Source organism: Rhinoderma darwinii, chromosome 5 (genome assembly GCF_050947455.1).
Source record: "Rhinoderma darwinii isolate aRhiDar2 chromosome 5, aRhiDar2.hap1, whole genome shotgun sequence".
Classification (NCBI taxonomy): Eukaryota; Metazoa; Chordata; class Amphibia; order Anura; family Rhinodermatidae; genus Rhinoderma; species Rhinoderma darwinii.
The window spans coordinates 104,166,377-104,192,240 of record NC_134691.1 but is presented as its reverse complement, the minus strand read 5'-3'; the positions used below and the strand labels follow the sequence as shown (position 1 = coordinate 104,192,240).

General features: G+C 42.5%; 1 protein-coding gene across 3 annotated transcripts in view; it reads left to right on the top strand.

Moving 5' to 3' along the window:
• Positions 1-18,086: 18,086 nt before the first annotated feature.
• Positions 18,087-25,864, top strand: part of GREB1L (GREB1 like retinoic acid receptor coactivator) — a 203,514-nt gene continuing 195,736 nt past the window's right edge. For 2 of the 3 annotated variants that reach the window (XM_075826362.1, XM_075826364.1), the window contains exon 1: positions 18,087-18,137. The gene's annotated coding sequence lies outside the window, so the exon portion shown is untranslated. The remainder of the gene's footprint in view (positions 18,138-25,864) is intronic. The other variant, XM_075826365.1, reaches the window with a different exon arrangement.

Below are 25,864 nucleotides of genomic sequence, written 5' to 3'. Positions count from 1 at the left end.
TCGGCGGTCCTGCGTGTCTCTGACATGCAGGATCAACCTGTAAACTATCATATTAACTCTTTAATGACCAGCCTATTTTAAACCTTGCTGACCAAGCTATTTTTTACGTTTTTGCATCGTCCCATTCCAAGAGCTATATCATTTTTATTTTTGCGTCTACATAGCTGTATAAGGTCTTGTTTTTTGCAGGACAAGTTGTATTTTTTAATAGCATCATTTTGGGCTACATATAATTTATTGATTAACTTTTTTTGGGGGGGAATAGAAAAAACCTGAAATTTTGCCACTCTTTTTTGTGTCCTAAATCTACGCCGTTTACCATGTGGTATATCAATAACTGTATTCAGCGGGTTGTTACGATTGTAACAATACCAAATTTGTATAGATTTTGTATGTTTTACTACTTTTACACAGTAAAAACACTTATTTTTTTCAAAATTATTTGTTTTTGTGTCTCCATATTTGAAGAGCCATAACTTTTTTTTATTTTTCCGAGTAACTATGACATTGGCAATTGCGAACTCTTAGCTATTAAATGGACATTTGAAGAGTAGCGCCACTGGAGGGGGCTAGGCACCAGGTAATGGTCCTTACCGACCACAAGAATCTGGTTTTCCTAGAATCTGCCCGGAGGCTAAACCCGAGACAAGCTCGATGGGCGTTATTTTTTACTAGATTCAACTCTTTGGTCACCTATAGGGCTGGGTCTAAAAATATTAAAGTTGATACACTGTCGCGTAGCTTCATGGCCAGCCCTCCTTCGGAGGAAGATCCTGCTTGTGTTTTGCCCCCAGGTATAATCATTTCCTCTGTTGATTCTGACTTAGTCCACGAAATTGCGGCTGATCAAGGTTCAGCTCCCGGGAACCTTCCTGAGAACAAGCTGTTTGTTCCCCTGCAATTCCGGCTAAGGGTACTCAGGGAAAGTCATGACTCTGCACTATCTGGCCATCCAGGCATCCTGAGTACCAAGCACCTCATTGCCAGAAACTATTGGTGGCCTGGGTTGCTTAAAGACGTTAAGGCCTACGTCGCCGCTTGTGAAATTTGTGCTAGGTCCAAGACACCCAGGTCCCGACCAGCAGGCTTACTATGTTCTTTACCCATTCCCCAGAGACCTTGGACCCATATGTCTATGGATTTTATCACCGATCTGCCTCCATCTCAAGGCAAGTCGGTGGTGTGGGTTGTAGTAGACCGCTTCAGTAAGATGTGCCACTTTGTGCCCCTCAAGAAACTACCCAATGCTAAGACGTTAGCTACCTTGTTTGTCAAACACATCCTGCGTCTCCATGGGGTTCCTGTCAATATTGTTTCTGACAGAGGGGTACAATTTGTTTCATTGTTTTGGAGAGCCTTCTGTAAGAAGTTGGAGATTAATCTGTCCTTCTCCTCGGCCTTCCATCCTGAAACTAATGGCCAAACTGAGAGGACTAATCAGTCTCTAGAACAATATTTAAGGTGTTTTATCTCTGTCTGTCAACATGATTGGGTCTCCTTCATTTCCCTCACTGAATTTTCCCTTAATAACCGGGTCAGTAACTCGTCAGGGGTCTCCCCCTTTTTCTGTAATTTTGGGTTTAATCCACGGTTCTCCTCCGTTTCACCTGGTAGTTCCAACAATCCCGAGGTAGATGTCGTTCATCGGGAACTGTGCACAGTCTGGGCCCAGGTTCACAAGAACCTAGAGGCGTCTCAGAGCATACAAAAGACTCAGGCAGATAGAAGACGTTCTGCTAACCCCTTGTTTGTGGTCGGGGATCTGGTGTGGTTGTCTTCTAAAAATTTGCGCCTTAAAGTCCCGTCCCAAGAATTTGCTCCCCGGTATATAGGGCCGTACAAGGTCATTGAAGTCCTTAACCCTGTCTCCTTCCGACTGGAGTTACCCCCGTCTTTTCGAATACACTACGTGTTTCATGCCTCCCTCCTGAAACGCTGCTCTCCGTCATTGGCTCCCTCGAGGAAACCTCCGGTCCCTGTTCTCACCCCTGAAGGGGTAGAATTCGAGGTGGCCAAGATTGTGGACAGCAGGATGGTCCAAGGCTCCCTCCAGTACCTGGTCCATTGAAGAGGATACGGGCCTGAGGAGAGGACTTGGGTACCCACCCGGGATGTTCACGCTGGGGTATTGCTCAGGAGGTTCCATCTTCGGTTCCCCAATTAGCCAGGTCCACCTAGAAAGGGTCCAGTGGCCCCTCATAAAAGGGGGGGTACTGTAAAGGATCTGCCAGACACAGCTTCTGTGTCGACGCCCGTGGTTAGTCAGTCTGCACCTGCTCCTAAGTCTGATAGAGTGACTCCTTCTTCTACCACTCAGGCTGACAGGCTGAGGAGTGGGAGAGCCTATCACAGCCTGGCCAGACGGAGCTAGCTCCCGCCCTCTGTCTATTTATACCTTCATTTCCTGCTTCTCCTTTGCCTGTGATTCTGCTTGTTTCCTGGCTCTGCTGCTGCTGCTTGTACTATTTGTCCTCTGCTTCATATTGACCCTGGCTTTACTGACTACTCTCCTGCTCTGCGTTTGGTACCTCGTACACTCTTGGTTTGACTCGGCTCGTTCACTACTCTTGTGGCTCACGGTGTTGCCGTGGGCATCTGCTCCATTTCCCTTAGCTTCTATGTACCCTTGTCTGTTTTGCACATAGTGAGAGTAGGGACCATCGCCCAGTTGTACGCCGTCGCCTAGGACGGGCCGTTGCAAGTAGGCAGGGACTGAGTGGCGGGTAGATTAGGGCTCACCTGTCTGTCTCCCTACCCCGTCTTTACACATGGCCTAGCAGGCATTTACTACAGTCAGACTTGGGGGCTTTTATTAGGCCCACGGCTGCCATCGGAGACACAGACACCCGGTGCCGGTGGGATGAGAGGGTGCTCCCTCCCTCTCTCCAAAACAACTCAGATACGGTGCTCGCTATTGAGCACCGCATCTGATGGGTTACACGGATGAGGTCGATACTGATATCGATCTCACCCGTTCGAGCAGGGATGCCCCCAGCCCTCAGCTGCCTCTGGTATCTGAGAGCAGAGAGATTTAATGGCTCCCTGATCTGTTTATTTATTCTTATGCAGCACCGTGAAAAGGCGTATGCATCAGAATAAAGCCCATTAGTGGTCACCGTGAAAAGGTGTATTGGCGGTCACTAACGGGTTAAGTTATGAACTTAAATGTGATTGTTTACAGGTGGATCCTGCATTTCACAGACACACAGGACCCGCCGACACTGAACCTGTCAGGTCTGCAGGGCTGATGGATTCAGTATAAAGTGAACGATACAGCTGTTCTGTATAGAGAATACAGAGAAAAGTAAAACTATTTTCTAATAAAGACTAATTGCAAAGTTACACTAAACACGCTAATCTGTTTGTTAAAAAAAAATGCCCTCAAAGGTGTTCATGGTCTTTAATGAAGCGAGTTACTAGCAATTTCTTTTTTAATCGCTACATGCTGGGATTTTAAAAAGTGAGTTGAACTTAGATGTGATTTATAACATCTGGATCCTGTGTGTCATAGAAAAACAGGATCCGGTGTCACAGAAGCCGTCAGTCCCGCTGACCTAACGGATTTGTCTCTAAGCGCAAGATACTGCTTCTATGTATCCAGGATACATAGAAGCTGTATCTGAAAAAGTAAACATTTTAGTTTTTTTTTAATAAAAAAACAATTACAAAATAGCTTAAAACACCACAATACATTGTTTTATTTATAAAATTTTTTAATAAAAGGTGTTCAAAGATTTTCAATCAAGTATAATGCACATTTAATCTGACCACTAGGTAGCACATTTTCTTTGATATTTAACCCTTTCAGGACGAAGGGTCACCGTTGCCTCAATGACGAGCCCCATTTTTTCAAATCTGACATGTGTCATTTTATGTGCTAATAACTCTGGAATGCTTTTCCTATCCAAGCGATTCAGAGATTGTTTTCTCGTGACATATTGTACTTTATGTTAGTGGAAAAATTTGGCCAATAAATTCATAGCTTATTTGTAAAAAACACCAAAATGTAAAGAAAATTTGCAAAAATTATAATTTTTCTAATTTTAAATGTAATCTACATGTAAAACAGATAGTAATACCACACAAAATTTTTGCTAATTAACATCCCCCATATGTCTACTTTATATTTGCATTGTTTTTTTAACATTATTTTATTTTTCTAGGACGTTACAAGGCTTAGAACTTTAGCAGCAATTTCTCACATTTTCAAGAAAATTTCAAAAGGCTATTTTGTCAAGGACCAGTTCAGTTCTGAAGTAGTTTTGAGAGCATTATGTACTAGATAGACCCCATAAATCACCCCATTTTTAAAACTGCTCCCCTCAAAGTATTCAAAACAGCATTCAGAAAGTTTATTAACCCTTTAGGCGTTTCACAGGAATTAAAGCAATGTAGAGGTGAAATTTACAAATTCCATTTTTTTTGCCGAAATTCATTTGTAATAAAAAAAAATCTGTAACACAGAAGGTTTTACCAGAGAAATGCAACTCAATATTTATTGCCCAGATTCTGCAGTTTTTAGAAATATCCCACATGTGGCTCTAGTGTGATAATGGACTGAAGCACCGGACTCCGAAGCAAAGGAGCACCTAGAGGATTTTGGCGTCTCCTTTTTTAGAATATATTTTATGCACCATGTCAGGTTTGAACAGGTCTTGTGGTGCCAAAACAGTGGAATCTCCCCAAAAGTGGTTTTCGAAACTACACACCTCAAGGAATTTATCTAGGGGTATAGTTAGCATATTGACCCGACAGGTCTTTTGCTATATTTATTGGAATATGTCTGTGAAAATAAAAATCTTTTTTTTACAAGGAATAAAGAATAAAAAGCACCCCAAAACTTGTAAAGCTATTTCTTACTATTACGGCAATACCCCATATGTGGTAATAAACTGCTGTTTGGACCCATGGCAGAGCTCAGAAAGGAGGGAGCGCCATTTGGCTTTTGGAGCGTAGATTTTGCTTGGTAATAGTTCTGTTTGGGGTTTTACTGGTATTTCAGTTTATAATGTGGGGGCATATGTAAACTGGGCAGAGTCAATCAGGGCATAATAAGAGGGTATAATAATGGGGTAAATAAATAATTCACAGATGTCTGGCCGGTGTCCCACTGATAAATGGTGCCCAATCTTATCCGCTTTTGGACACTCTGCACAATTTCTGTCGCTATAGCTGAGCGCCAGAACTTTTTTTATTTTTTTCTCCACCAGAGCCGTGCGAGGACTTATTTGTTACATTACAATCTGTCGTTTTCATTGGTACCATTTTAGGGTACATGTGATTTTTTTGATCACTTTTTATTCGATTTTTTGGCAAGCAAAGTGACAAAAAAAAACATACATGTTTGTCCTTTTTTTTACAGTAATCACTGTGCGCTATAAATGAAATTTTTCTTTATTCTGCAGGTCGGTACGATTACGGCGATACCATATGTATATAGGTTTTTTTTTATGTTTTGTGGCGTTTGCGCACCATAATCACTTTTCTATAAAATTATTTCTTTTTTGTGTCACCATATTCTGAGAGCCATCATTTTTTTATTTTTCAGTCAAAAAAGCTGTGTAAGTGCTTGTTTTTTTGCAGGACGGGTTGTAGTTTTTATTGGTACTATTTTGGGGTACATGCTAATTTTTTATCACTTTTTATTCTATATTTTGGGAGGGGTGATGACCAAAAAAATTGTGACGCTAGCATTGTGTTTTTTAATTATTTTTTGTGGTGTTCACCGTACGGGAAAAATAATATTATCGTTTTATAGTTGGGGTCGTTACGAACGCAGTGATACCAAATATGTGACTTTTTTAACGGTTTATTTTTTTTCCTTTAATAAAAGACTTATTATAGGAAAAAAAGCATTTTTTGTTTTTGTAATTTATAACTTGTTTTTACACTTTTATAAAACATTTTTATAAATTATTTTTTTTTAACTTGTTTTACTTGAAGACCTGCAGCACTAATGGCTGCTATAATGCATTACACTACCTAGGTAGTGTAACATATTATAAACTGTTAGTGTGACGTTGACAGTCACATTGACAGGAAGCCTATGAGGACCATCTGGTCCTCATAGGCTTCCGTGAATGGCAGACCGGAGGCCGTTGTATGGCCTCCAATTTTGCCATGCAACCAGCGGCAGCACCCACAATCGGTCCTCGGGAAAGTTTGTTGTAGCAAAAAACTTTCCAGTTTGTTGCTACAACAAACTTTCTCTGCGATCACATGATCGGGACCTGAACCAATCAGGTCCCGTCATGTCTCCGGAACCAGAGGCAGGGCTTAACAGTGCGATCCGGGTGTCAGCACTACTCTGAGACACCTGGATCGCTCTTTTAACACCCACTGTGAATTCACGGCGGCGCTGCACAGAGCCTAGCAAGCACCAACGTGAATTTACTGTGGGCGGTCAGGAAGCAGTTAATAACGGTGATCATATTCTCTGTAGCTCTGTAGCCGAGATTGTCGGCATGAAAGGGTTAAACATATTATAGGTTGTTATCTAGGCAGATGGGTAGAAAAAGCTTTATATCAGCCCTCAATTTGATTCCTAAATTCTGATGAAAATCACATTATGCAGAAAAGAACAGACAACCAAAGGGGCAAAAGAACAGATGTATACTATATGAATAAAGTTTTGGGACACCTACACATTAGACTTACGGGAGCTTTTACGCCTTCACATTCTAATTCTATAGACATTAATATGCAGTTGCTTCCCCTTTGCAGCTAAAACTGCTTCCACGCCTCTGGAAAGGGGTCCTACAAGATTTTGGAGTGTGTCTATGGGAATTTGTGAGGTCAAACACGGATGTTGGACGAGAGGGCCTGGCTCACAGTCTCCAATCGAATTCATCCCAAAGGTGCTCGATAGGGTTAACGTCATGGCTCTGTGTGGGCCAGTCAAGTTCTTTAACACCAAACTCACCCAACCATGTCTTTATGGGCCTTGCTTTGTGGTCTGGGGCACAGTCATGCTGGAACAGAAAAGGGCCTTCCCCAAACCATTCCCACAAAGTTGTAAGCACATAATTGTCCAAAATGTCTTGTTATGCTGAAGCATTATGGTTTCCCTTCACTGGAACTAAGAGACCTAGGCCAAGCCCATAAAAAAAAACCATAGTTGTATCCCTCCACCACCAAACTTTACAGTTGGCGCAATGCAGTCACGCAGGTAACATTCTCCTGGCATTCCCCAAACCGAGAATGGTCCATCAGACTGCCAAATATAGAAGCGTGATTCATCACTCCACAGAACAGGTTTCCACTGCTCCAGAGTCGAGTGGTAGCGTGCTTTACACCACTCCATCCGACGCTTGGTATTGTGCTTGGTTGATGTAAGGTTTGCATGCAGATGCTCGGCTTCGAAACCCATGCCTTGAAGTTCCCAGGGCACAGTATTTGTGCTGATGTTAATGCCAGAGCAAGTTTGGAACTCTGCAGTTATTGAGTCAGCAGAGCGTTGGCAACATATATGTGGATCAGCAATCAGCGACCCCGCTTTCTAAATTTCTGTGATCTGCCACTTGCTGTGGTTCTTAAACGCTTCCACTGTGCAGTAATACAACTCACAGTTGATCGGGGAATATCTAGGAGGGAAGAAATTTCACAAACTGACTTGTTGGGTTTGTCCCAATACTTATGTCCATATAGTGTTTATTTATTTCTCTGTTAAGAACGTGGTATTATGGTCTAAAACAATGTTCTGTATACTATGTTTCTACAACCGTTGTGAATATAAAACTCCCAGCATGCCCTAACATCTGATATTATTGGTTCCCTGGAAAGGAATCACAATCAGTAACCCCTTAGTGACAACCAATATGCCTTTTCACGGCAGTCACTAAGGGGCCTTAGGCTAGGCCGTCGCCTTTTCACGGCGGCCCAGTCTAAGTCCAGCACGGGTGTCCTGTGCAGGCTGGAGTGAGTGCTCGGCTGTCTGATGAAAGCCGGGCTCCTGCTCCAACAGCCGCGATTGAAGTTTAACCCGTTAAAGTCAATAGCGACCGCAGCATTTAACTTGTTTACAGAGGGTGGGAGCTTCCTCTGTCACCCATCGGCGGCCCGCAAATGCAATTGCGGGCCTACGATGGGGTGCCATGGCAGCCGGGTGCCTGATAAAAGCCCCCAGGTCTGCCCTGGGCATATGCCTTTTAGGACGTGCCGGAGGCCTATTGCAGATCGGTTCACCAAGCATTAAAATATATATATATATATATATATATATATATATATATATATATATATATATATACACTACCGTTCACAAGTTTAGGGTCACCTAGAAATTTCCTTATTTTTGAAAGAAAAGCACAGTTTTTTGCAATGAAGATAACATTAAATTAATCAGAAATACACTCTACACATTGTTAATGTGGTAAATGACGATTCTAGCTGCAAACGTCTGGTTTTTAATGCAATATCTACATAGGTGTATAGAGGCCCATTTCCAGCAAACATCACTCCAGTGTTCTAATGGTACATTGTGTTTGCTAACTGTGTTAGAAGGCTAATGGATGATTAGAAAACACTTGAAAACCCTTGTGCAATTATGTTAGCACCGCTGTAAACAGTTTTGCTGTTTAGAGGAGCTATAAAACTGACCTTCCTTTGAGCTAGTTGAGAATCTGGAGCATTACATTTGTGGGTTCGATTAAACTCTCCAAATGGCTAGAAAAAGAGAGCTTTCATGTGAAACTCGACAGTCTATTCTTGTTCTTAGAAATGAAGGCTATTCCATGCGAGAAATTGCCAAGAAACGGAAGATTTCCTACAACGGTGTGTACTACTCCCTTCAGAGGACAGCACAAACAGGCTCTAACCAGAGTAGAAAGAGAAGTGGGAGGCCCCGCTGCACAACTGAGCAACAAGACAAGTACATTAGAGTCTCTAGTTTGAGAAATAGACGCCTCACAGGTCCTCAACTGGCAGCTTCATTAAATAGTACCCGCAAAACGCCAGTGTCAATGTCTACAGTGAAGAGGCGACTCCAGGATGCTGGACTTCAGGGCAGAGTGGCAAAGAAAAAGCCATATCTGAGAGTGGCTAATAAAAGGAAAAGATTAATATGGGCAAAAGCACACAGACATTGGACAGAGGAAGATTGGAAAAAAGTGTTATGGACAGACGAATCGAAGTTTGAGGTGTTTGGATCACACAGAAGAACATTTGTGAGACGCAAAACAACTGAAAAGATGCTGGTAGAGTGCCTGACGCCATCTGTCAAGCATGGTGGAGGTAATGTGATGGTCTGGGGTTGCTTTGGTGCTGGTAAAGTGGGAGATTTGTACAAGGTAAAAGGGATTTTGAATAAGGAAGGCTATCACTCCATTTTGCAACGCCATGCCATACCCTGTGGACAGCACTTGATTGGAGCCAATTTCATCCTACAACAGGACAATGACCCAAAGCACACCTCCAAATTATGCAAGAACTATTTAGGGAAGAAGCAGGCAGCTGGTATTCTATCTGTAATGGAGTGGCCAGCGCAGTCACCAGATCTCAACCCCATAGAGCTGTTGTGGGAGCAGCTTGACCGTATGGTACGGAAGAAGTGCCCATCAAGCCAATCCAACTTGTGGGAGGGGCTTCTGGAAGCATGGGGTGAAATTTCTCCCGATTACTTCAGCAAATTAACAGCTAGAATGCCAAAGGTCTGCAATGCTGTAATTGCTGCAAATGGAGCATTCTTTGACGAAAGCAAAGTTTGAAGGAGAAAATTATTATTTCAAATAAAAATCATTATTTCTAACCTTGTCAATGTCTTGACTATATTTTCTAGTCATTTTGCAACTCATTTGATAAATATAAGTGTGAGTTTTGATGGAAAACACAAAATTGTCTTGGTGACCCCAAACTTTTGAACAGTAGTGTGTATATATATATATATATATATATATATATATATATATTTATATATATATATGTATATTTTCATATTTATGTGGCTATAGTTTCCTCTCATTGGAGTATAGATATTATCTTGCACTTTGTATTCTTGTGTGGTTCAGCATGTGGTTACCCTACAGGTTTACTAGTTGCACATAACACATTTATACGGCTATTGTATTGTATTCTTTTGAAATTGGCTCATATTGTCCCATTTGGAATCCTATTTGAGGTTTCTGTCCGTGGTTTTCTTCCTGTTTCATTTTTACAGGTTTGCTGATTCTTTCAGTTTTTTTAAATGGCTTTATATTTTGTATGTAGTGTATAATAAAGTTTGGTCTTTTCATTCCCGTTTTTTCGTATCCCTTACTTATTATTTTGGGTGTGCGCAATTTTGTACATGTGCATTTTCTGCTCTCCTAGTATGCATATTTTTTGCATCACCCCATATAGATTTCTTTCTTACATAGTGGTGCCCATACGTCCCCATCTTTTTCATGTACCCCAAACTGGTGCCATTAAAAAGTACAACTAATCCAGCAAAAACAAGTCCTCATACAGATATGTCGACGGAATAATAAAAAAGTTATAGCTCTTTGAATGCGACTATAGTAAAACAGAAAAAATAGCTTGGTCATAAGGGCCCAAAATAGGCTGGTCACTAAGGGGTTAATACCCTATGCAGTGGTTTGCCACCTGCATCTCTCCAACTGATGTGATACTAAAATTCCCTGCATGCCAAAACAATTATTTCTCAACAGCTGGAGAACCACAGGTTGCAGAACATCGGTCATACGAGATTCCCCTTCTAGTTAGGCTCACTAGTCGCAGATTTCTGCTGAGCCTAACTAGTCACTTCAAGTTAGGAGTTCACACGTTGCAGATTTGTCGCAGATTTCATTGTGGATTTGACGCAGATCTCACTATTTTGCATTGTAAAGGGTGAATCCGCTATGAAATCTGAGCCTTACTGGTAATACTGGTAATAACAAAAAAATGATTTAGTGATACAGGGTGTGCATATGATATGTGAACCTCTGAAGGAAAACCTAACATAAAAAGTGGTGTGACGGTTGTAAATACTTTTATTACGTTTTATTTATCTTGTATTCGTTTTGAGTTACATGGTATTTCCTTCATGTCTCAAGATAAACCCAGATATCTGCTGCTTTCTTGAGCAGTACGTTGTGGGTTCGCATGTTACACAGAGCTAAACTAGTAGGTCACATGTTTGTCAAAGAAGATGGATAAACCTTAGTCTATTTTTAAGGGCATCTAGCAGAATTTATTAAAAAAAACAGCTCATAATAAGAATGGGGAAAAAAAGCATGAAAATGCAAAATCAGTATAAAAACAATAATACAAATTACTTGTAAAATAACTTTTTATGTAGCTTTAAACTAAGAAACATTGTTAAAATGAAATTATCCTTTCATTTTAAAAATATATAACCTAAGATAAACAGGTAGTATACTCAGTATGCGCCTTCCTATCCATGTCCCTCAATAACTGGAGGATTTATATTGCGGGTGAAGGATTCTTTGACAAGCCATGAATGAGGTGGTCTATGGCTAACACCCCTGTGGTCATCAAATAAGTAGTTGAAAATCTAGAACCCAATATACTGTTCTTGCACTCTATTCTTTGTATCTGCCCTTGGGAAAGCTACTATGACATCTGTTTATTCTGGAAGCCAGCTGTGACATTAACAATATCTTTCTGTCAGGTAAGCTGCTGTAACATTACAAGTGGGTTTAACTCATGTACACTGCAGTGATATCACAAGTGTGATTCCCTCAAGGAAGGGCTGTGACATCACAAGTGGGTTTTAGTCAAATACCTGCTGTAATGCCTGTGGTCGATGACCGCCAACATTCCCCGTTTACCGGCAGCCGCGACCGCAGGGCTCTGGACCCTCACATGCTCTCTCCCCCGGCCCATGCCCATAGGGTATGCATGCTCGTCCTCAGTCTTAAAGGGCCAGCGGGCGCTCCAGGAATATTGCTCCAAACCATTCCCAGCACACCCTGGATTTTAAAAAGAACTCTGTCCACTTGCTCAGTGCCTGAGCAATGTTGTGTCTAACCCTGTGTTAGTCTGCAAAAGTTCCATAGCTTGTTCCTGTATTCCATGTCCGTGACGACTTTAGTATTCGTGTCTGGTGTCCGTGTCAAGTCCAGTGTCCGTGACGTCTTCAGTATCTGTGTCCGGTGTCCATGTCAAGTCCAGTGTCCGTGATGACTTCAGTACCCGTGTCCTGTGTCCGTGTCAAGTCCAGTGTCAGTGACGACTTCAGTATCCGTGTCCAGTGTCCGTGACGACTTCAGTATCCATGTCCGTTGTCTATGTCAAGTCCAGTGTCCGTGAAGACTTCAGTAACCGTGTCGTGTGTCTGTGTCAAGTCCAGTGTCCGTGACGACTTCACTATCCATGTCTAGCGTCCGTCCGTGTCAAGGCCACTGTCCGTGACGACTTCAGTATCCGTGTCCAGTGTTCGTGTCAAGTCCAGTGTCTATGTCATGTCCATGGCCGCGGGCCGTCAGGCTCACTCACCTCCTTACGGCCCCAGTCTCCTCCTCAGGAGATGCCAGCACTCACTTCCGCTCACCTCGGCCGGGTCCCGTAGGGTGCGTACGTACGCTCGTGCCTGCTCTTAAAGGGGCAGTGTGCGCACCGGACTTTAATGTAAAATTAGCCCATGAGTACACTGGACGATAAGAAGGGCCCAGCCCCTTCCTTCCTTACTTGAGTGTTGTTGTCATACCCAAAGTTTGTCTATGCAAATGGTCTCCTAGTGTTTTCCAGTTCCCAGTGTTTCCCGTTCCTGTATCCTGTATCCCGTGCTATTCTGGTCAAGTGCCGTGCTGAGCTGTAGTCGTGCTGTTCTGCATACCACGCCTGTCCTGCTACACCACGCCTGACGTCTGCCTGCTGCCTAGTCCCAACCGAGCCTGCCTTGCTACTGTCCCAGCTGCCACAGGTACACTATACGAACTATAGACTGTGACCTGCGCCCTGTTGGTCAGCTGCCATACCGTAAGGCGGTACGGCCCAGTGGGTCCACGAACCCAACGTGACAGTCCGTGATGACTTCAGTATCCGTTGTCGGTGTCCATGTCAAGTACAGTGTCCGTGAAGACTTCAGTATCTGTGTCCTGTGTCCCATGTCAAGTCCAGTGTCCGTGACGACTTAAGTATCCATGTCCAGTGTCCATGTCAATTCCACTGTCCGTGACGACTTCAGTATCCGTGTCCAGTGTCTAGTGATGACTACAATATCTGTGTCCGTGTCAAGTCCAGTGTCGGTGACAACTTCAGTATCCGTGTCTGGTGTCCATGTCCAGTTCAGTGTCCATGACGACTTCAGTATCTGTGTCCGGTGTCCGTATCAAGTCCAGCATCCGTGACGACTTCAGTATACGTGTCCGGTGTCCGTGTCAAGTCCAGTGTCCATGTCTTGTATCCGAGACAAGTCTGATAATCCAGCTCAAGCCAGTTTCCAATAATCCAGCACAAGACAGCTTCCGATAATCCAGCACAAAACAATTTGTGATTATCCAGCACAAGTCAGCTTCCAATTATCCAGCACAAGTCAGCTTCCAATTATCCAGCACAAGCCAGCTTCCGATAATCCGGCACAAGTCAGCTTCCGATAGTCCGGCACAAGCCAGCTTCCAATAAACCAGCACAAACCAGCTATCCAGGTACTCTCGTCCCAGTGACTGTTACTGACATTTGTTTGGCCAGCTGCTACTCCGTTACGCCGGAGTGGCCCAGTGGGTCCACATTCCCCAGAGCCGTGACACTTGCTGTGACATCACAAGTACATTTTAGTCAAGTTAGCTGCTGTGACATCTCAACTGTGTTTCTGTCAGCTAAATGCTGTGACATGACAACTGTTTCAGTCAGGTAAACTATTGTGACATCATAGGTGGGTTTTAGTCAAGTTAGCTGCTAAAATATCAGAACTGAGTTTCTGTCAGGTAGGCTGCTGTTACAGGTAAACTACTGTGTTATCACAAGAGTGTTTTTGTCAGGTAAGCAGGTGTGACATCACCACTAGTTATAGTCAGGTTAGCTATTGTGAAATTATAAGTAGGTTTTACTCAGTAAATCTGTTGTGACATCACAATTGTGTTTCTTTCAGGTAAGCTTTCAGGTAAGCTGCTGTGCCAACACAAGTGTTTTTAGTTCAAGTAAACAGCTGTTAGGTTTCCGTAACATCACAAGTATATTTATTGAAGTAAAACACTGTACATCTCAAGTGGTTTTAGACAGGTAACCTGCTGTGAAATCAGAAATGTGTATTACTCAGGTTAGGCTTCGTTTACATCTGCGCTAAGGCTCCGTTCCGACGTTCCATCTGAGCTTTCTGTCGGAACGGAGCCATGACAGACAAAAACGGAAACTATAGGTTTCCGTTTCCATCACCATTGATTTCAATGGTGACGGATTCAGTGCCAATGGTTTTCGTTTATCTCCGTTGTGCAAGGGTTCCTTCGTTTTGATGGAATCAATAGCGTAGTCGACTACAGTATTGATTCCATCAAAACGACGGAACCCCTGCACAATGGAGACAAACAGAAACCATTGGCACCGGATCCGTCACCATTGAAATCAAACCTATGGTTTCCGTTTGTGTCTGTGAGGGCTCCGTTCCGACGGAAACCTCAGACGGAACGTTGGAACGGAGCCATAGCGCAGATGTGAACGAAGCCTTAGCTGTAGACATCACAACAAGTGTTAGAAAGGTGAACCACATGATATCACAAGAGTGAATCAGTCAGGTAAGCTATTGCGACATCATAAGTGGGTTTTAGTCAGGTGAACTGCTGAGCTATTCGAACTGAGTTTAAGCAAGTGTGACATCACAACTAGTTCTAGTCAGGTAGGCAATTGTGACTCTATAAGTAGGTTTTAGTCAGGAAATCTGCCGTGACATCACAATTGTGTTTCTTTCAGGTAAACAGCTGTAAGGTTCTGTGACATCACAAGGGTGTTAAAGTGAGGTAAACCACCATAACATCACAAGTGGGTTTCACTCAGGTAACATGTGACATTGCAAATTTGTATCACTCAGGTAAACTGCTGTGACATCGCAACTACAAGTACACCACTGTGACATCACAACTATCTGTCAGGTACGCTACTGTGGCATCACAACTTTCTGTCAGTTAAGCTGATCTGACATCACAACTACTTTTAGTCAGGTACACTAATGTGTAAACACAACTCTCTTTCAGTCAGGTAATCTGTTATGACATTACAAATGTGTTTCAGTCAGGAAAGCAAGAGTGATATCACAACTAGTTTCTGTCAGGTAAGCTGAGGGGCAGACATACCATAAATTATTAATTAGAAATCAAAGTGCCTATATACTGTTCTTGCTTGTGTCCACCCCTGGACATCAAAGATTGGGTCCAAAGTATAGAGCCTCTCAAAGTAACTTTGGGCGATTTGGCATGAACATGTATACTATATAACCAAAAGTATGTGGACACCTCTCCTAATTTTTAAGAAAAGGGGTTTCAGCCACACACATGGCAAACAGGAGCATAAAATCAAACACACAGCCATGAAATCTCCATAAACTAACATTGATAGTTGCTAGTAGAATGGGTTGTACTGAAAGGCTCAGTGACTTTACACATGGCACTGTCATAAGATGCCACCTATGCACAAGTCAGTTCTTGAAATTTCTGATCTGCTACATCTACTCTGGTCAACTGTAAGTGCTTTTATTGTGAAGTGGAAGCATCTAGGAGGTAACAAGAGATCAAGCACAAATTGGTGGACCACACAAACTCACTGAGCAGGGCCAGCAAGTTCTGAAGTTAATGACGTGTAAAAATCACCTATCCCGTTACATGACTCACTACAGAGTCCCAAACGGCCTCTGGAAGTGACATCAGTACAAAAACCGTACGCAGGTGCTTCATAAAATGGCTTTCCATGGTCGCTGCACGCAAACCTAAGATCACTATGCACAATGCCAAGCGTCGGCTGGAGTGGTTGTAAAGCTTGCCGCCACTGGACTCTGGAGCAGTGGAAACGTGTTCTCTAGAGTGATTATTCAAGTTTTAATATCTGGCAGTCTGCTGGACAAATTTGGGTTTGGCGAATGCCAGGAGAACGCTACCTGCCTAAATGCATTGTGCCAACTGTAAGATATGGAGTAGGGATAGTGGTCTGGGGCTGAGTCTCAGGGTTTGGGCTAAGTCTGTCGTTTCCATTGAAGGTAATGTGAATGTTACAGCATACAAAGACAAATATATGCTTCCAACATTGTGATAACAGTTTGGGGAAGGCCCTTTCCTGTTCCAGCATGACTGTGCCCCTTGTGCACAAAGCAAGAGAAATGTATTAAAACTGGTGTTTCACACACCAATCTTAATAGACTGAAAAGTTGGAGTAAACTCTGACACATTTATTAAGAGGAAGATGGGTGAGAAGTAAAAATATATGACCCCAAAAGCCTATTATTGAATGTTTTGCATCTTTTGGCCGAGCCGTGCGCCACAACTATGGTATAACGACTGTGACCATGCGCAAAAAATTGTCCCCTTCGGCCAAATAACCCAACACAATTATACTGACCTCAGCGATACTGTTCACTGCTGCGACTCCTTCATCCTTTCTAGCGCCAGTTATACAAGGACCTGACGCTGAGCAGTGTCAGGTTCTTATATGCATCGCATGTAACGTCCTGACGCTGCACGACGTCAGATCCTTGTATGAGCTGCACTGGAGTGATGAGGGATCCGGAGGAGAGAAGAGCGGAGAAGTTAGTATATATATATATATATATATATATATATATATATATATATATATATTTATTTTATTTATTTTTTTTGTTGTTATTTATTTAACTGTCTAATAGAAGAGGAGGGGGGTAGTGTGGTCCGGCGGTGGCAAGGTAGGTGCCCAGCACAGACCTCTACCTTGAAATGCCCCATAAAGTGAAATCTAGGAACTGGTGTAGATTTCCACTATAATTTACGTTCCGGCGTAAATTATAATAAATTTATCAGGTTGCTATGACCATGCTCCTTTTCCCCGAGGCCATGCCCCCTTTTCACAAAAGTGGCGAGGGTGGCGCAAAAAGGCCGAAAGTCTTTTGGGCCCTTTTGTGACTTTTCTACGCTAGAGAACTGGCCTCCGCGGTGTGATGAGTTTGGTGTGGAGAGACTCCAGTGGCCTGCACAGAGCCCTGACCTTAACGCCATTGAACGCCAGGGGGGTGCATTAGAATGCCGATTGTGGGGCAGACCTCTCGTCCATAATCAATGTCTGACCTCACCAATGCTCATTTGGTTGAATGGGCATAAATTTCTACATTCAACTCTAAAATCTCGTAGAAAACGTTCCCAGAAGAGAGGGGGCAGTGATAGCTGTAACAGATGGCATATTAATCCCCTTGGTTTTAGAATGGGATATCTAACAAGCTCATATAGGTGTGATGGTTGGGTGTCCAGATACTTTTGGCCAGATAGTGTATTGTAGATCAGCGATAAATGATAACATTATCGTTTATCAATGATCTTAGTCGATCATGCTGCCGTACAAATTGATAGTTGTTGGCGACACAATCCGTAAGTGCGGCTCGTAGCAACATAAGACACTGTTCCTCGGTACACACCAACCAACAATGACGCTCCTCATCCAGCAGGGAGGCGTTTTCTTCGTCTTGGTGCAAATGGCCATTAACTTCCCACTGCACGACTTTAAAATCGCCAATCGTCCGTCAGTGGGTTGAAAAGTCGTCCCATGTGAAATACTGGGACCATTACAATATGGTTTCCTATAAATAATAATGCACAACCCTGGATAATTGTGTTACATTTCACAGCAGTCCATGCACAGGAAAGCAGCCATGTTTATGTTGATTGATTGCAGTGGATGTGACAGTCCATACACCATGGGACAGATGCTTTAAGAAGTTGCCTCCTCCCCAGTGTCCCGCCCCCACCTGGACAGGCGCTTGTAGCAGGCAGTGTAGTGTGCATTGAGAACGCAGCCGGCGAAAGCAGCACATCCTGCCCAGCAGGGTTATCCCGCTCAGGGGGAAACAGACTCCTTCGTTATCTATAGAGTGGACTGCACCCTGAGACGAGCACTGCTCTGCCCGCGGTCGCTGTGTGACACCATAGAGAGGACTGGACGGATTATAGGGAACGTTGGGGTACAGAGGAGTCCCCCTCCCCACCCCCCACCCCCCACGCTACTGTGGTCGCACCTGCGGCGATCCTGAGGTAAAGATGCTGAGGCGCGTCACACAGCTGTGTGTTACATGTGTGTGGTGGAGGGAGCCGCGTATAATGGCACAGCTGCAGACAATGACGCCAATAGTCCTTACTGCCAGCAGTTGTAAAGTTGCCTATAAAATAATCGTGGCTTGTGGTTGGAGTTATTGTGGTAGTTTGTTATTGTTGTATTTATTGTATCGTATTAGAGGTATATATTATTGCATGGTGTTTCTGTGGTTTATAGGGTTAGTATATGTTGTTGTGGTATATGGGGAAAGTGTTGTTATATATAATGTGTGTGTGTATATATATATATATATATATATATATATATATCATTGAGGTATGTAGGGTTAGAATATATTAGTATATATTGTATGGTGTGAATGGGGTTATTGTGGTGTATATAGCTTAGTATGTATTATTTCATGGTGTTTCTATGGATTTTAGGGGTAGTGTATTTTTTTTGAGGTTAGTATGGTATATGGGGGTAGAAAATAATTTATGGGGTTATTATGGTATAAAGGGGGAGAATATAATATTTGATGGGGTTATGGTATATAGTGGTAGAATATAATTTATGGTTTATAGGGTAGAATATAATAATTGATGTGGTTATGGTTTATAGGGTAGAAAATAATTTATGGGGTTATTATAGTTTATAGGGGAGAATATAATTGACGGGGTATTGGTATATAGGGGTAGAATATAATTGATGGGGTTATTATTGTATATAGGGGTAGAATATAATTGATGGGGTTATTATTGTATATAGGGGTGGAATATAATTGATGGGGTTATTATTGTATATAGGGTAGAATATAATTCACGGGGTATTGGTATATAGGGGTAGAATATAATTGATGGGGTTATTGTATATAGGGGTTGAATATAATTGATGGGGTTATTATTGTATATAGGGGTGGAATATAATTGATGGGGTTATTATTGTATATAGGGTAGAATATAATTTATGCTGGTTATTGTGGCATACAGGGGTAGTATATATGATCGTGTTACTGTGGTATATAGGGTTAGTTTATATTGTATGGTTACTCTTGTTTATAGTGGTAGTCTATATTGTATGGGGTTATTATGGTATATAGGGTAGAATATAGTATTTGATGGGGTTATTATTGTGTATATAGGGGTTGAATATAATTGGGGTTATTATGGTATATAGGGGTAGAATATAATTGATGGGGTTATTGTATATAGGGTAGAATGTTTTATGCTGGTTATTGTGGCATACAGGGGTAGTATAAATGATAGTGTTACTGTGGTATATAGGGTTAGTTTATATTGTATGGTTACTCTTGTTTTCAGTGGTAGTCTATATTGTATGGGGTTATTATGGTATATAGGAGTAGTGTATATGATTGTATGGAGCTATTGTGGTATATAGGGCTAATATGAATTAGGATGTTACTGTGGCATATAGTGTGTGTGTGTGTATATATATATATATATATATATATATATAGAATTTTTTATTTTTTTCCTTTTCTTAAACTTGCAGTGTTTGAAATTGAATATGCGGTGAATAAAACTCAATAGTAATGGCAGTCCTCAGCCCTGTGATTTTGGCCACATGGTTCCCCAAAGTTCTGTGACCGTTGCTTACTTATGAATGCATTGACAAGGTTTGCAGTCCTGGGGTTACATCCGCTTATATTTAATCAAACCTTGGCAGTGGTTTTGTCCCAGAGATACGAGAACCAACAGAGGAGTTGCTCTGTCCACACAACAGTATAGTTTGGTGCTATAAAAAGACAATACCTTTCACACTACTCCTAATAGCTTACGCTTGACACAGCATAGGGTAGAGTTGACAATTCCCAGGAGCTGGGTAGACTTGCTGCTGGTGCCTGACCTTTTGGGTCATTTCTGTTGATGTCTATAGTAAAGAGTATAAACTTGCTCCTAAAGTCTACAGTAAGCGGTCCATCCCTGGTGTTGGGCTTCACTGACCCATCTGTCTGCTGTACATTTCTGACATGTTTGGGCCATAGTAGATTGAAATTGCCCACGTCTTGAGTAAGGGCAGGAGAAATCCCAGGAGCCAAGTAGTCCATGCAATCCGAAATTTCCTGCCGGCAACTAACCTTTTGGGTTGTTATCGGTTTGTCTGTAAGGGTAGATTTACATGTGGCAGATTTGTTGGAGAAATTTCTGTGAATGTGTTTTGCAGAAATCTCTGTGCATGCTGCAGAAACCATGCCTTTTCAAAAAGAAGCCTGTGTGGTGATCAGCTGATCGCTGTGGGTATGGCTTCTCTCACCCCTAGTGAAGCCGCAGCTTACCGCACATTTCCTGTGGCATAACATGAATGACCGTCCTTGTAAAGCAAGGCTGCATTGGGTTTTCAAGTGCAGGAGTTACTCTTAGAGAGCGGCTCTTCGTTCTGGCCGAAGCGGCGGACACCACTCTATGACGTCTATGTGCCCTAATAGGGCACATGGACAGAGGTTGTTCTGATAGGACAACCCCTTTCCCTGCCAAGGACTTATCTTATATGTCCTGGCAGGAAGGCACTTCTGTAGTCTAGAACATATCTGATACGTTCTTGCTGCTAACGGCTCTAAGCATCTTGGCTTTCAAACAAGACCTGGATTGCAGCTCTAGCTGCGTCTCCGTTTTAGCTAGAACGGGTTGAAGTGGGAACTGCATATATTTGCAGCTTTAACTTTAGCATGTGTGGAAGAGGAGCGAGGGGACGTGCAGGGACAGGACGGGATACTGTGATCCTTCTCCTGTCCCTGTATGGCTATAGATGACCACAGGGGGAGTGGTGGCATCAACTTTTCTTCATGTTATCACCCCTATCAATCAGAGAGCATGCTTGCTTTCTCATAGTCACATATGGGGGTCTTTTATAATTTTTGAGGAAAAGGGATCCGCAGTAGTACATATAATCAACCTTCTCCCAATTTGGCCTTTTATTGACTCCACAACGCGGACATTTACCAGCGTCCAGATCAAGGTGTCAAAAAAGTTTCACCAAACACTTACACTACATACAAGCATCAATAAACATTTGACAGTGTCCCTATCCTGTCCGTATCAGATTTCTGGCATAAAATCAGCTGGCCGCTTATCTAGCAATACCCGTTACACGTTAGTCATAGCGATGACAATTATCATTAGAGAGGAATGTCTAATATATTTCTGATGGATAGAAAATATATCCGTTATTTAGAAAAGGCATTTTGATCCACTGATTATCGCCATAAACAAAGTTTTTTTTAACTAGTTCCACTTAAAAAAAATAAAAAAAAATCTGTTTAGTTAATGCATTACAGTTTAGGAATTGTGATTATTGAATTAGGGTTAGGCCGTTTTCACACGTTGTGGTCAGTTTGTATTTTTTGCCACGATTTTTTACAATATTGTCGCAAAATGCAGTGCTTTTGCTGAATATTTTAAAAAATGATGTGCAAAACTTTTTGGAGAGCACAAGTTCTTAAGTTCTTATTGATCTAGACGATCTCTGCTTCTACGGGTGTTTTAGGCATCAATATGTTCTAACTTATTTTTTGTTTTAAATCCTTTTTGTCACCAAGTTACACTAAGGCCGGATTCACACGAGCGTGTGCGTTTTGCGTGCGCAAAAAAACGCCGCGTTTTTCGCGCGCAAAAGGTCCGTGTGTCATCAGCATATGATGTGTGGCTGCGTGATTTTCACTCAGCCGGCATCATTATGACACACTTTTTTTTATGTTTTGTATGTCCGTGTGCCGCGCGCGGTTTTCACGCACCCATTGACTTCAATGGGTGCCTGCAGCACGAAGCACGGCCAAGTATAGGACATGCGTGAAAATCACTGACAGTCTGAACGGCCCCATTCATTAACATAGGTCCATGCGAAGTGCGTGACAATCACGCGCGTAGCACGGACGTATTATGCGTTCGTCTGAATAAGCCCTAAGGCTGGGTTCACGCAGAGTTTTTTTGCAGGCAGAAAATCTGCCTCAAAATTCCGTTTGGAATTTTGAGGCAGATTTTACTCTGCCTGCACTCCGATTTTGGCTGTGTTTTTCGTTCGCCGCCATTGAGCGCCGTGGGCAAAAAAATGCCACAAAATACGCTCTCTCTGCCTCCCATTGATGTCAGATGGGGCATGTCCCTTCTTTTTCCACGTGACGCGGTTTTTCCGTTCACGGGAAAAAACCGCCTCTGCCTCCTATGGGAGGCATTTTTGCCACGTTTTCCGACGCGGTTTCCGCATCAAAAAACTGTGTGTGAACTCCCCCTAAGGACGGACGTGACTGCCAAGAGAACGTCAAGACAATTGCATTCATTAGGTTGTCTGCTTTAAGGAAATATATAGGATTTGGGGTGCACTTTTTAAGGAGCGTAATCCCTGTATTTTATAGGTAATGTGAAAATACATACATCTGGTATCCAGGACTAATGTCCAAAAAACCCTGGCAGTGAAATGGTTGATGTTCTTATTGAGGGGCTATTAAAAAAAAAAATAAATGATTTTTTTTTTTTTCTTGATATGGTCTAAACTGGTTCCTATAAAGTAAATCCACCCCTGCCTTTTAGATGGCCAAATTCATTAGATAATGTGTGTGGGGGTCTCCTTAGGGCACATGCGCATGATGTGTATTACGTGGGGATTTGCCACGCAGATTTTTACTACGCAAACTTCGCTGCATAATACAGTACCAACAAAGTAAATGAAACTTCAAGTAATCTCATGTACGCTTTGCACAAATTTTACGCGTATAAACTTACCTTCGATGTGTATTTTAAAATCTGCAGCACATCAATTTATTTTGCATTTCCATCTCCGAATTATATCTGACCGGTTTATAAAAAAGGTACCAAAATCTGCAGCATAAAAACCTGCACCTATTTTTGTCATCAAAATGTAAAAACCGCACACATTTAAGAAATCTCCTATTTTACATGCAGAATTACCTGTGGCTTTGATGTGAATTTTCCACATCAAATTACGCAACGTGTGCATAGAGCCTTACTCTTTCTCGACGGCCGATATACTAGGAAAGAAGTACCGAACTAAGGGCATGTTCACATGCTGAGTCAAAAACTTAGGAAAATACGGAGCTGTTTTCAAGGGAAAAACAGCTCCTGATTTTCAGACGTTTTTTAAGCCACTCGCGATTTTTGCGGCGTTTTTTTTATGGACGTTTTTGGAGCTGTTTTCAATAGTCTATGAAAAACGCCTCCAAAAACATCGCAAGAAGTGACCTGCACTTTTAAAAATACGGCCCATCGGAACAGAACGCTGTTTTTCCCATTGTAATCAATGGGCAGATGTTTGGAGGCGTTCTGCTTCAGATTTTTCGGCCGTTTACGAGAAATTGGCCGTGTGAAAATACCCTTATTGGGAAACCACCAGTTTAGACGGGGAGGTATTTTCAGCAGGTAAAATTGCAAACTGCTTTGCTGAGAAAAAAGTGACCTGTTACTTCTTGACGTGGTTTCTGTGGTGTATTCCACTTAAAAAAAAAACTGCATTGGGTAGCCACATGCAGATTAGCCCAATTAAATGGGGCTTATGTGCGTGCGGAAACAAGGCAGTTTTTACTGCAAAACTGCAGCAGAAATCCAAGGGTCATCATCCGATTTTTGCTGGGGGATCACAGCCAAATCCACGTCCGTTTTCCTCAGTGAACGTAGCCTTAAAGGGGTTTCCGTGTATATAAAAGTTTTGGCTCCCTTAATATGTAAGTTGGCGTTACATATAGGCTGACAGTCAGGTGCGCCATTTTGCCCAGTTATCAGCATCAGTCATGTGACTACAAAGTGTCGGCTGTCTATGTACACTAAAATGGGTGGGCGAGGAGACCACAGCCAGCCTGAAACCCTCCCTCTCCTCATTTACATCTTGCCGCTCACAAGCAGGAAGATGTATTTGGCCACATCCGTGTTTTGACGTGCCGAAAACTGGGGGCGTGTTTAGCATGGAGGACAGCTGGTCGTTACCGCTGACTAGCAATGTAGAGGCGTGGTTGTGGTAAGCACGTGACTGGCGACGATAATGGTGGAATCGGACAAAGGGGTTGTCCGAGATAAAATAACTGTTAATTCTTGTAATTTATAAATGTAAATGTAAATACATTTGTAATACACTTCCATTTTCCAAAGTCGCCCAGTTTCCAGATCCTGCCGTGGCGTACTTGATGGTTGACGTCCCTCTCTGCACTGGCCGCTGTGTTGATCTTCAATTCTTTTCCGGGAATACGACACTTCACTTGGGACGTGCCCTGTATGGGCTGTTCTGTTGTAACGCGCATGTGCGGTCCCTGCTGTTACCCATGCGCGTTATGTGCTGTGCAGCAGAACAGTCCATACACGGCACGTTACAATTCCACAGTGTTCTACATACATAGTGGATCTTCTCCCTTTTCTTTTTTTTTCTTTTTGTTGTGTGTGTATATATTTCAAGGGCTCTGCACACTCTTGAATGCAAAAAATTGTTTTATTTGTAATTTGATCACACAGCTTTTCATAGCAGATATTTTTTTCCAGTTGTACGTAGAGTTAGAGACTCTGTCACCACATTATAAGTGCCCTATCTCCTACATATTGAGATGGACGCTATAATGTAGGTGACAGCAGTGCTTTTTATTTAAAAAAAACTCTGTTTTCACCACTTTATTAGCGATTTTAGATTTATGCTAATGAGTTGCTTAATGCCCAATCGGGCGTATTTTTACTTTAGACCAAGTGGGCGTTGTACAGAGCAGTGTATGACGCTGACCAATCAGTGACCAATCAGCATCATACACTTCTCCATTCATTTAGGCAGCGCATAGGGATCCTTTTAGATCGCTATGTTCTGTCTTATACTAACACATTAACAATACTGAAGTGTTTAGACAGTGAATAGACATTCCACGGGATGTCTATTCACAATCCCTGCACTTTGTTACTGTTTCTGTGGTAGTTACAGCAGAGCAAGCGTAATCCCGCGAGATTACGCTGTAGATGACTGGTTGCAACGAGATTATGCTTTGCTATACTGTCAAACCTAGCTCTGTAATGTATATAACATGTTCAAGAAATTTTCGTTTGATATTTGCGTTCTGAGCATTTATAAATAATTGTAAATGCTGTAAACGGGTTTCGTGTCATCTGTTGACTTCCTACGAGATGTCGTTTAAAAAGTGTAAAACGTTACAGATCACTCAACCTATCGCAATAGATTGCTATGGGCACCCTGGAACCGCAAAGTTGCTATTAATGGTAAGGCTGGGTTCACACTGCGTTTTTTGCAGGCGGAAAACCTGCCTCAAAATTCCGTTTGGAAGTTTGAGGCAGGTTTTCCTCTGCCTGCACGCCGATTTTCGAGGCGTTTTTTGCGCCGATTTTCGCCCGCTGCCATTGAGCGCCGCAGGCATAAAACTCCCCGAAATACGCTTTCTCTGCCTCTTATTGATGTCAATGGGAGGTCAGAGGTGTAAACGCCCGAAGATAGGGCATGTCCCTTCTTTCTCCCGCGAGACTGTTTTACCGCTCGCGGGAAAAAGATTCCTCCGCCACCCATTGAAATCAATGGCAGGCATTTTCGGCCGGTTTTTGACGAGTTTTGCGGCGCGGTTTCCGCGTCAAAAACCACGTAAAAAAACTCAGTGTGAACCCAGCCTAGAGTTTTATAAATCTAACAAAAGATAACTAGGTGTGGATATTGGGTCTACTCGGCGGGGACTGCTACATGTATTATGTACACTACTATGTGGCAGGTGCAATGCTAAGGG